Here is a 12,844-nt window from a genome sequence, read left to right on the forward strand (position 1 = left end):
TTGGCGCATGCGCGATGCTTCTCTTCCAGGGGACTGTGGGAGCCCACGTGACCGTGCAGAAGAAAAAGAGGCGGGGAAGAGGGGGAGCGGCGCAGCCTAGGGAGGGGGTGGGGCTTCCAAAGGAGATAGCAGGGTCTCCAGGCTCTCCTTTACTTCCCCTGTGACGGCTCTCTCAGGCAGAAGCGCAGCCAGTCACCAGTGGCCCCAGGGTGTGGCCGTGGGCCATTCCTTAGCTTCTCAGGAGACCAGCCCATCCCGCGTGCTCGTGGCTCAGACGTGAAGACCCCGTTTCCCTCTGTCGTGTCCCTGAAGTCATTGTAGTCATTGTTTCTTACAGACTGACTTAAGGACAGACGGACAGATGGAGAGATAGATGATGGATGGATGATGGATGGATAGATGGATAGCTATGGTTAGTGATAGATGAAAGAGATAGATGGTTGATGGATATTGACAGATGATTGATGGATGGATAGATAGAGATAGATGGTTGATAGATGATGGATGGTTAGGGAGATAATGGATAGATAGATGATTGATTGATAGGTATAGATAGATGACGAATGAATGGATAGATAGATATAGATTCTTCCAGCACATCTCCTGGGCACACCTCAGACCAAATGTATCTGAGAAAGGTAGAGGGATCATGATGTGAATAGAACACCTGGCCTGGCATCCAAAGGCCAGCCTTTGAGTTGCAGCTCTACCACCACCCAGCTGTGTGATCCTGGGCAAGTCATCTTGTCCTCTCTGAGACTTTTCTCTCCATCAAGTGTGGCCATGGAAGCTTGCACTAACTACTTCACAGCATTGCCATATTACATTAAACAGGCCTTACTTGCTCTTGTGCTCAGGGCACTTTGCCTGGCACCTTGTTTGAATCAAATAAGAGAATGTAACCTTCTGTAGCAGCAATTTAGATTTGAAGATCTTTCCCCCCCATTAATAGGCCATGTGACCTGCTTAGGTCACAGGAAGCCTAAGTCATATGTGGTGGGAATGTAGAGGGAGAAATGAACCCAGGGATGCAGAAATCCCAAACCAAAATTCCCAAGGCAAGGCCGCCTGGAATGAATTCACGGACCCAAGCATTCTTTAAGTCAAGGAGGCAAAGATTTATTATGCTTTAATAAAGCGGGCAAGAGTTGTTAGGAAACCTGCAACCACACAGGGCTACAGGGAAAGTTTAAGTACAAGATTTAGGGGTGAAATCTGTCAATCAGGTATGTTGGAGTGGGATTAGGGAGTGGTCAGGGTGTGATTAGGGGTTGGTCAGTTCTTAAAGGAACATGCACTTTTTGTATCTACTGCGCAGGTATCTTACCCAGAGTTCACTGGGAAATAGCCCAAAGGGGGGCTAGCAGGACGTGTGGTTTTGCCTGTGAAACTTCACTAAGTCACCAGGAGTTCAGGACTAGCTGGAGATACTGGCTAGGTTCCATCGAGTGCCTTGTTAGTCAAGATTAATGTAAGGGAGTATACATTTGAACTATGTCTAGGATACATGTTAGACTCAGTATGTGGTCAGTTATCAACACCTGAATCAATCTATAATTGGGCATGGCTGCTTACTGAGGAAGAAGCAGAGATAATTTGGGGGCACACACTGCCCTTTAGCTAGAGAGGCTGCCTGGGAAAGAATGTTTGAGAACTAGATGTGTTCTGAAATTGGAATTCTGCCACAGGCACCCAGGCAGAGGCTAAGGGGAAATGTGATGTTAGAATTAGGGTCCAAGCACAAGCACCCCATCAGGAGGAGCTTCTTGACAGGACAAGGAAGTTATGTCACAGGAAATGCTGAGAGAGAGCAGTTATGGCGCTAATGGACGCCATTGTGATAGTTAGAGATAAACAGCCTGACTTAGCTGTACTGTGAGTTTGTTTTGGGGAGGACCCCAACAGGAGGGTTGGAGAAGTTTCAGGATGGTGAGGCTCCATGTTATGATATCGTGTTTGAAGTTCCTTGCTGTTATGATGAAGTGGGCTAACTGGCTGTGGGAGCTGAACGTTTGGTTATGGGATATGGTTCTCTGGTGTCTGAATAAATGTGATACTTCTTTTACCTTCTTTATGGAGAGTCTCTCATACTTTGCAATACAGAACTACTCAGACATATTCAAGATTATCATTGATGTTGTGTTTATTGCCTTACTGATATACCTTCAAAAGCTCCATGAAAGTAAGCTTTATTAGGTTCATGGAAGGGCCTTCCATCTTTGGAAGTGCTACCATTTGGGTCTGTTTATAGGCCTGAATTATAAGGCTCATCCAAGAACTTTGCCCTAGTTCTAAGTGGCCACTTCTCATGGTGATTACAATTTAAGTCATGATTGGAGATTAACTGTGCTACTGGGTAATTAGTGAACAAGCACTTCTTAGGCACCTTTTGGTTATGTATCAGATACCATGTTAGCTGCTGGTGACACAAAGACACAAATGAAACAGTCTGTGCCCACTGGGGATTTGTACTGTACATGCCCAAGTCTATATTAAGTAGGTACAAAATGACTGCAGGGTCATTTTGGATAACAGACATTCTTCTCCTTCCTGCCAAGACTCTTTCTCTCTTAATACTGTCAAGAAGGAGAAAACAATACACACACAATTTTTGCGACACAGTTACCTGTGTCTTATCGAAGCTATGTTTATGTGTGATAAAACTGTGAGTCCCTATGGGGATTAGACTTGCCTTTGTAATCCAGTTTTGGATTGGCAGTCGTCTTTTGTATGGTGGATAGTAATGTGAGTGTGGGGGCTATTCAGGGAGAGATAGCACCTCTGGTGGGAGGGTTGCTGAGCCCTTTTTTATGGCTGCTCATCTACCTTTGGTGTCCCCATCTGCCTTGGGTGTCACCTAACTCTCACATGTGGCCCCAAGAAGCATGCCCAGCCACCACACCCTGCTAAAAGCATCTCTGCAATCCAGCTAAACCAGGTGGCGGGTAACCAACGGTCCTCCAACCAGTTGGTGATTTTGGGGGACGGTGCCCATTCGAACCATGTGAAAACTTCCCTTGGAAGAATGGGCAGATGAGAACAACTTCTTCCAACCGCCATGAAGGCAGCTGAAGCAGGTGCTGTGGAGTCCTTAAAGTCTGTCACCAAAGTAGAGGGAGTGTTGGTGCATGCTTTTCTGTTTGCAGATGATTATGCACTCAATGCAGCCTCTGAAGCTGAGATGCAACAAAGTATGGATCAATTCTCTGCTGCTTGTGCTAATTTTGGCCTAATAATTAACACCAGAAAACACAGGTGCTCATCAGTCGGCACCACACCATCCATACCTGGAACCATCAGTTACAGCAAATGGAGAAGTTTTGAATGCTGTGGATAAGTTCACTTACCTTAGTAGTATACTTTCCAGGGATGTACACATTGATAGTGAAGTTGACGTACATATTGCCAGAGCTAGCTCAGTGTTTGACAGGCTCCAAAGGAAAGCGTGGCAGAGAAGAGGTATTGGACTTACTACCAAGCTGAAGGTCTACAGAGCTGTGTTGCTGACCTCATTGCCTGTGAAACCTGGTTGGTCTACTAGCACCATGTCCCCACTGGTGTCTGAATCCCACCGTCACTGCCAATTTGGATGGGGTAGCTGGTATAAATGGTTGCACCTGTTTCAGCGTCTGGCTTATGTCTTGGTTTGCTGGTTCATGGTATCCTGGGTGCAGCATAGTCTTCTTTGCACAATAGCCAATCAGGAGTTGGTTCCATCTCCTGCTGGGGCCCTGAGATGCCATAGCAGGATGTTGGAGAGCACATGTGTTTCAGGCCTCCTCTTGCTAAGGTGCTGTTGGAGTGGCCTAAAGTGCTGTTTCTATTCTTCACTTCTGTTCTTATAAATCTAAATAATAATAAATAATATAATATATAAATAATATAAAAATAATAAATAATCTAAAGCTAGGATCTGGTTTCAGGTACCTGACTATGGGGCAGGCACCACCTTGTAATGGCCCTGTTCAAAAACTGGCTGGCTTCAGGTTCACTCATGTGATTTCAAACCGGATCCCTTCTAGCTAGTTGGCAAAGTGGATAGAGCCTTGGACTTGGATTCAATAAAACCTGAGCCAGATTCTGGCTTTGGACACTTAATAGCTATGGAACCTTGGCCAAACCACTGAACCTGCCTGCCTCAGTTTCTTCTTCTGTAAAAGAGGAGTAATAATAGTGCCTCCTAGGGTTCATGTAAGGAGAGAATGGAATGAGATCTTTCTAGAGCACTTGGCACACTGGTTGGTACCTAGTTGGTGTGTAAAAAATACTTGTTTCCTTCCTCTCTCCATTTCCACTGGCACCCTATAAGCTTCCACCCTTTCATGGACATCTTTTTACATGGTTCTAGACTGGATAGAAGAGCTTACTTCTGCTTCATTTGGGATTTCATTGGTCTTTCTGTGACATGTTTCATCTTTTTGGTGTTTCTCTCAGAAATTTGGTCTTCTCTACAACTTTTCACATCCTTATCTTGACTGGAAGTCTCTTTTGGACCTTAATATAAGTTGTTGAGCTACCCCCTAATTGGTGGGTACTCCTCACCTTGCTTCCAGAGCTTTGTTACAAGAAAAGGGGCTATCACTATTTCTGCATTTATGGGTTCTTTAATTCTCTCTTTGATCTCTTTATAGGGGTAAAGTTGCTGAGTCAAAGGGTATGTAGAGTTGGACTTTTTGTTTCTAGTACCAGATGGACTTTCAGAATATCATTGAAAAACTTCATACTTCTGCCACCTGTGGATTAGCATGCATGAGTGACACAAGGGATGGGTGTCATGCAGGTACCTGTAATACCTCCACAATATCACATAGGTGCTGTTTCGTCTTTTTTATGTCTTCAGTGCATAGCACAAGGGTTGGCACACAGCAGTCATCTCATCAGTGTTCATTTGTCTTTACTATTCTGATGGGCGCATCATGGCACAACCTCAAAGTAATCTAAATATGTGTTTCTCTTACTGTTACCGATGTGGAGCACTTTCCATATAGTTAGCAGCTTGTCCATCTTTCTGAAATCTAACAGTTTGTACCACTCATTAAGGAATCGTTCTTGTATATTTGTATCCATTCCCAGTTCCTATATATTGTACATTAGACCTTTATCAGGGAAACTTGCTGCAAAGGTATTTTCCAAGTCAACTACTTCCCTTTTAATTCTGCATGCACTAATTTTATTTGTGTGGATTTGCAGGAGGGTAATCTAAACTGTGCATTTATTTCCCGTGAGCCTCCCTACCCCTTCTTTGTTCAAGAATGCTTCCAGTTGTTACAATTACAAATATTGCTGTTGTGAAAATCTATGATTAGACAGCTCTGTTTGGTAGGGTTTTTTTTTAAATAATTAACACTTTTAAGGCATATTCCCAACAATGGAATTTTGGGATTAAAGTCTTACCCATGGAATTATTTTTCTGACCTTTATTGTTTACTCCAAAATTGATTTACAGAAAGATGCTGAAAGTTTTCACCCTCAGTGAACATCTCCCCAGACCCATCAGCAGTGTTAGTGCTTTTAATTAATATTATTATTATTTGCTAATTTCAAGAGTACTTCAATGGCATTTTTGTTACTCTTTGTTTAATATAGGAGCTAAACATTTTTCATGTAATTGTTCCCTCACCTCAAAATCCTGTTCATATCCTTGACCACTACTCTAATGTGGACTGCAAGTTTTAAATAATTTTAAATAATTCTTTATCATATAAGTTATATGTCATTTACCTATTATGTGTTATTTTCTGTTTTCCCAATATTTTTTCTTTTGACTAGTTTTGCTGTAAATATATTTACATTTCCATGTCATGTAGCACATACAACTTGTTACTAATAACTCTGGTTTTATAATGGAACATCTATCTCCCTTCAAAAACTGAGATAAGTACAAAATTCCACTTCCTTTCATATTTCATAGTTCATTTTACACAAAATTTTAAGGTGACAATCTAGGATGAATTCAAAAGTGTATAGTGTGAAAAATGGCTCTAAATCTGTTTCCTATAAAATTGTTTATTCACCTTCTCAAAGCTATTTGTTAAATAATGAATCTTTCCACTGTTTTTACTTCCTATACGCTCATTGATGTTAAACTTTCACTTATATTTTGTTGTGACTGGTAACTATTCTGTTCCTTCCTCTATTCTGTTCCTCCTCCCTCATCCACCCCACACCCCACCCCATCCATTGCCAGAGTGTTTTAATGGGAAAAAATATAACATGTTTTAAGTTGTGGGAGTGGAAGTCTATCTTAAATTTTTAGGGTTTCTTTTTAGTATCAATTTTCTGATGGTGAATAAGAATTGTACATAGATATACACTAGGTAAAGTCTTTTCCTTACCACACATAGTATATTCATAAGGATCAAATGAGAAAATTCACAAAAAGCACAGTGAAAAACTTAAGGCACTATAAAAAAATATTAGCTGTTACAGGCATTATTATAAGATTTCTTCCCACTATGAATTCTTTGATGTTGAGTAAGATACAATCTCTGGCTGTAAGCTTTTCCACATTCACTTTTATAGGGTTTCTCTCCAGTATGAGTTTTCTGATGTCGAGAAAGGTCTCCCCTCTGGCTGAAGGCGTTCTCATTACATTTATAGGGTTTTTCTCCAGTATAAATTTTCTGATGTTCAGCAAGATTTCCCCTCTGGGTGAAAGCTTTCCTACATTCCCTACATTTATAAGGTTTCTCTCAAGAATGAATTCTGTGATGTTCAGTAAGATGATGTCTCTGGATGAAGGCTTTTTTGCATATGCTACATTTATGGGGTTTCTCTCCGGTATGAATTTTCTGATGCTCATTAAGTTTTCCCCTTCTAGGGAAAATTTTTCCACATTCATTACACATATAGGGTTTCTCCCTAGAATGAATTTTCTGATATTCAGTAAGGGATCCCCTCTAGGTGAAAGCTTTTCCACATTCACTGCATTTATAAGGTTTCTCTCCAGAGTGAATTTTCAGGTGTTTAGTGAGGCTTCGTGGATGACTAAAGTCTGTGTCGCAAATGTTGCATTTATATGGCTTTTCCCCACTATGAATTCTTTGATGTTCAATAAGGCTTCCCCTTTGCGTAAAAGCTTTTCCACTTTCACATTTATATGGTTTCTCTCCAGAACAGGTTTTCTGATGCTCAGTAAGACTTCGCCTCTGAGTGAAAGATTTTCCACACTCACTACATTTATATGGTTTCTCTCCAGAATGAATTCTGTGATGTTCAGTGAGGCTTCGTGGATGACTGAAGACTTTTCCACATGTTACATTTATAAGGTTTTTCTCCAGAATGAATTTTCTCATGTTCAGTGAGGATTCCCCTCTGGATAAAAGCTTTTACACATTCACTACATTTATATGGTTTTTCTCCAGAATTAATTTTCAGATGTTTAGTGAGGCTCTGTAGATGACTAAAAGTTCTTCCACATAATTTAGGTCGATATGGCTTTTCCCCAGTATGTATTCTCTGATGTTCAATAAGATGTCCTAATTGGCTGAAAGCTTTTTCGCATACATTACATTTATATGGTTTCTGTCCAGTATGAATCTTCTGATTTTCAGTAAGGATTCCTCTGTGTGAAAACTTTTCCACATTCACTACGTTTATAGGATTTTTCTCCAGAATGAATTTTCTGGTGTACAAAAAGGCTCGTGTGATTACTGAAGAGCTTCCCACATTTGGGACAATCATAGAATTTCTGTCCACTATGAATTATGTGACACAGAATAAAGGATGAACTATTGCTTAAGGAATTCTCATAGTCACAACTACAGAGTTTACTCCCATCATGAATTTCCTGGCTGTAAGTTCTTCTACAATCTCTACAGGTAGAAGGTTTACCTGAAGGATGACTTCGGTGGTGAGAAAGGTGTTGCCTCTGATGAAGAGCTCTGTCAAATCCAATACATGTATAAGATTTTGCTGTAGTAGTTATTTTGTGATCCCAAATGAGGTCTGTGTAGTCTCTAAAGGCTTTTTTGCATTCATTGTCCTTGTGAGATTTCCTTCCTGAGATTCCGCTACGACTACTCAAGTCTGAAGATGGCTGGACATTATTTCCATGTGTATCATATTTATAGAGACTCTTTTCGGAAAAAAAAAAATTCCTGTGTAAACCAAAGACTAGCCGTGAACTGAAATTTTCCCTAAATTTGTTATGTTCATGTCTTCTTGCCTCATTAGGAAGTTTTTCCCAAGTGAATGTTCCTGGCTTCAAACCTCTTTCCTTGTTGCACTGATGTCTATCAAATTTGCTATCACAACAGCAAGTTTCCCCAGGCTGAGATTCCCAAGGATCAACCTTTTTAGTCTGTCCTTGGATGATTCTTCCACAGATATGCCTTTCATTTGAATCATCTTCTGGGTCTCCAGCCTAATTTCAAATTCTGAGCAGAAAAGAAAGGATACAAAATAAAGAAAGAAAAGAAAGTAAATGCCTTCTATTTCCTGGGTGGAGAGAAAGGAAATTGACTCTAGTGAGTCTTCATTGTTTTTCAAGAATATGATTCCATAGGTGTAAAAATACTGAAAAAGACTGGACACCAGATCTTGTGAGGTGACAGGGAGAGCAAATGAGGTTGGGGGTTGGATGGGTCCTATAGGGTTAGCATTAGTAAAAGGAAATAAGCTCTGTGAGAGAGCTTGGGATGATAGTTGCAGTAAGGTAACTCCTGTCCCTTCTTTTGGAAACAAATGCTGAGGGAGAACTTCTCCTGTCTAGACTCCTGACCTGTGCATCTGCTCTCTCCATGTACTTAGTCAAGTCTTCAATCATGGAAGCATTCATTCTCCCGCCATCTGGAGAGTGGCAAGGTTGTTTGTCTCTCATGTCTTCCAGTGTTCAGAACATAAAGGCACAATGATCAAAAACAAGTTCATTCAAATACTTGCAAAGTATAAACTAATTTCTTTCCTCCAAAATGATGAAATAATAGGACTTAAGACTTAGAAGAGCTGAATGATTGAAGAAAGGTCACCAGAGGAATTAAATAAGTGGAGCATCATGGACATGCAAAACATTAAGAGGAGAAGCAGGCATTATTGGAGTGTTTGGGATCAGCAAAAAGGCCCTAATCACTGGATGCCTGTACTATTACTTCTACCTAGTCTCTCCGCCTGGTTTTTTTTAAGTTTTTTCTTTCTAATCCACTGAGAACATAATAACTAGATTAATCTAGCTCCAACATTGATTGATTCATATCACTAACACCTCAAAATCCTCCAAATGCTTACTTCTCTTTGACTGATGGGTTGTTCTAATTCTTTGGGATAACGACTGAGCATCCCTCACCACACCACCCTTCTCCTATTAGGATGCTAGCCTGCAGATCAGTCTGAATTTGCCTGAAGAGGCTTGCTCATGACTAAGTTCATGGAATCATAGCCCTCAGAGTTGGAAGGAATATTCACCTAGTCAAATCCGTTTCTGAGCAAGAAGTGCTTCTAAGATCTGCCTGACTAGACTTCCAGGGACAGGTAAATCACTACCTAACCCAGCAGCAAATTCGACATCGAGATAGCTCTAATTCATACGAAGCTTTCCTGTATATCAAACTGAAACTTGCCTTTGCCAGCCACAAGTGGTTCTGCCTTGTGTGGCCAAACAAGGGCAATCTCTTCCTCCTTATGATGGCCTTCAAAGACATGAAGACAGACCTCAATGTTCTTTCTTCTAAATTAATCTTTCTATGGCAGAGTCACCAGTCCCCATGCCATCCTGGGTCCTCTCCTCGGGATATTCCATTCACCAGATTCTTTCCAAAATGGGCACGTTCCTAAACGGAGTAGTGATCAAAGAGGGGCAGGGCCAGCCCCTTCTTTACTCTGGGCCTTTGAACAAGGGAGCTCCCTCCCCACCCAAGTCTGGAATCTGCTCTCTGCTCACCCTTCCCTCAGGAAATCAGAGGTTCCTTTCAAAGACCAACATAGCTGGTACCTTCTTCCTGAGGCCTTTCTTGAAATCCCAAGTTGACACTGCTCTCTCCCTCCCTGCCCTCCCCCGCTTCCTCCCTTTCTTGCTCTCTCTCAGAACTACCTTGGGTCTGGGTCCACGTGGTATAGACCAGGACCTGATTCATTTTTGTTCTTTGTGTCTCCTAACATTGGGCTTGCACAGAGAATAGACTTTAATTATGTTTGTTCACTGGTTCCTGCCAGGCTTCTGTCTGTGTAGACCCTGAGTCCATCTGCTGCTCGGGCCGCCCCTGGAGTCCACTCATGCTCAGATCTGTTTTGGCCATGGCTGCTCCTGCCTGAGCTTGTTCCTTGGGTCTAAGCTGAGGACTTTCACTGGATTTGAACCCACCAACATCGAGGGGAGAGAGACACGGCCATGGAGTGGAAGCAAGAAAGGATCAGCACTAGAGAGGAAACTGAGGATACCAAGCCAAGATATCAACGATATAAAAAGTGCTCTAAATCACTAATAATTAGAGAAATGCACATTAGAGCCTGAACAAGAATGGAGGGGCCTCGAGGTGGGTAGAAGGCACGTGGAGTTCATCCAACACCCTATGCACCTGCTACTTGTAAGGCCCTGAGACAGGTGCTGGAGACACAAACACCAAAGGAAAGCCCGACTCTGGCCCTTCTCCCTGGTTGCTGCCCATGCCTCTCTCCTCACCCCCACTGCCCAACTGCCCTGGCCTCCTTTGGGTTGTAGATAAAATTCTGCCCCTCAGAAAGTCTTTCAGGATCCCCATGATTTTAGGGCCTTCCCTCTACTTATTATTCCCAGAATGCCCTGTATCTAGGCTGATTGTACAGAGTTGTTTGCATGCTGTCTCTCCCCTACACTGGAAGTTCCAGGAGAGCAGGATTGTCTTTTGCCCTTCTTTGTACCCTGAGTTCTCAGTTCTTGGCACATGGTAGATGTGTAATAAGTGTTTATTGACCAACTGACTGAAAGCTAGTCTCTGGCCCACAGCCCCTTAAGTTCCCCTGGAGTGGGGAGAGATAAGGGTCCAATGCAGCAGGAAGTGATGGGAGCAGAGAGCCCAGACCAAGCGCCTGGGAACACCTGTGGAAGGAGGAGAACAGTATCAGCTAGGAAGGTCGGGAAAGGCTTTGTGGATTCCCAGCAGAATGTCAGCTTTGTGAGGACAGGGACTGCTTCCTTTCAGTCCTTCTATTTCCAGTGCCCTGGGCAGTGCACGGCACCCCTCTGGCACTTGTGGAATGGGTCCAAATTAACCTGGATGGAGCCTGAGCCGTGTCCTCAAGAAGCGGACAAGGGACACTTAGGGCCAAGATGGCATTCTGTCACTGGGGACCCGCCAGATGTCCAAGACCAAAGAAAGAGCACAGCCTTGGAGGTGGGAGGGCGTGGGGCTCAGAGCCCATCAATTAGCCCTTGTGGGACCCTGGCCAACACCCTTCACCTCTTGGAGGTGCCTCCATTTCTACATCTGTAAAACGGGGATAAAAACCTCTGGGATACCAGGGTAGACGTGAGGATCCATGAGATGAGGCAGCCTCCTGCACGGCCCATCACTGCATCTCACGTAGACTGGGAGAAGGGACAGAACATGGAATAGGTTGAAAAGGCTCCTTGGTTCCGGCCTGGAGCAGGCCAGGACTCCCACCTGCCTGCTGTTGACCCTCTCTCACCTGCACAGCATCCACGGGCCTTCCCTACGCTCCAGCTGGGAGTTCGGCTCTGGTTTGGAAACTGGAAGCCCTGCTCATGGAGAGAAGGGGGAGCACCCTCTTGAGTCCATCCCAGGTCCCTTCTCTTCAAGGAAAGGCTGGCACTCTGGCAGTGCCAATGGGGTGGGATGAGGCAAGGTCTCTGCTGGGCACTCTGTCCTGGCACCTGAGGGAGCCAGTCTGAGGCTATACACACGTGGCAGGTGCTTAATAAATGCTGGTCATGGGGACTCTGGGGCAGAATGCTCTACTTGGGGACAGAATTCGGGCAAGGGCAGCCCAGGGAGGATGCCCGTTTATGGTGGCAGAGCTCTGCCTAGCCACAGGGGCACAGTCTCATGGCTGGAAAAGGTCAGGCCTGAGGCCAAGCCCAGACTCAGCTGAGCACATATGTGGATGGGCCACAACTTGTGGTGAGCAAGGCCATAGTGATGCTGGGAGGGGCAGGTCCAAGTGCCAGCAGGAAGCCAGGCTCCTTACCCAGGAAGACCAGGTGCTGATAGTTCTCCAGCATCATCTCCCCGTACAGGCACTTCTGAGCTGAGTCCAGGTGTCAGTGATGCCTGAAACACCAAACACACCTGCTCATCCCCAGTCCAGCCCCTCCCATGCCCCGAGAAGTCATGGGGAACCAAGGGCTCAGTTAATGTTCCAGAGGGTCTCAAGTCTGATGGAGACTCGGTATAGAAGACAGGTCTCCCTCCTTCACCATTTTTGTCACCAATCCCTTTGGCAGTCTGGGAAATCCTTCAGACCCTTCTCAGAATGTTAGGTTTTTTGTTTTTAATTAAAAATGAAAAGAAACAGTACATTTCAGCTAGAGGAAGGAAAGTAGAGGCATAATGATTTGTTTCCAACCCAAGTTCATACTCTCTGATGGTTGAGAACCTGTTCGGAGCCAAAGCAGCTGAACATGGCGGTAAATGACTTAAGAGGGCAGGTATGAAGCACTCAGACTTTTGGGATGCCCACCTGGACACAATGGCATCTAGAACTTGGACCTGGGATATGAAGCAATGGAAACCAGGTTGCATGAGAGAGAGAAAGATGTGTCAGGAGGGAGGAAATCCAAGGCGACGGGGCCAAGAAAAAGGACACAGTTCTGAACAAGAATCTACTTTCTCTCTCTTCTCCTCCTGGTCCCCCTCCAGCTGGTGGAGCCACAGAGCTCTGGGCCAGGAGTCCTGAATTCAAATGTGGCCTC

Source organism: Trichosurus vulpecula, chromosome 5 (genome assembly GCF_011100635.1).
Source record: "Trichosurus vulpecula isolate mTriVul1 chromosome 5, mTriVul1.pri, whole genome shotgun sequence".
NCBI lineage: Eukaryota > Metazoa > Chordata > Mammalia > Diprotodontia > Phalangeridae > Trichosurus > Trichosurus vulpecula.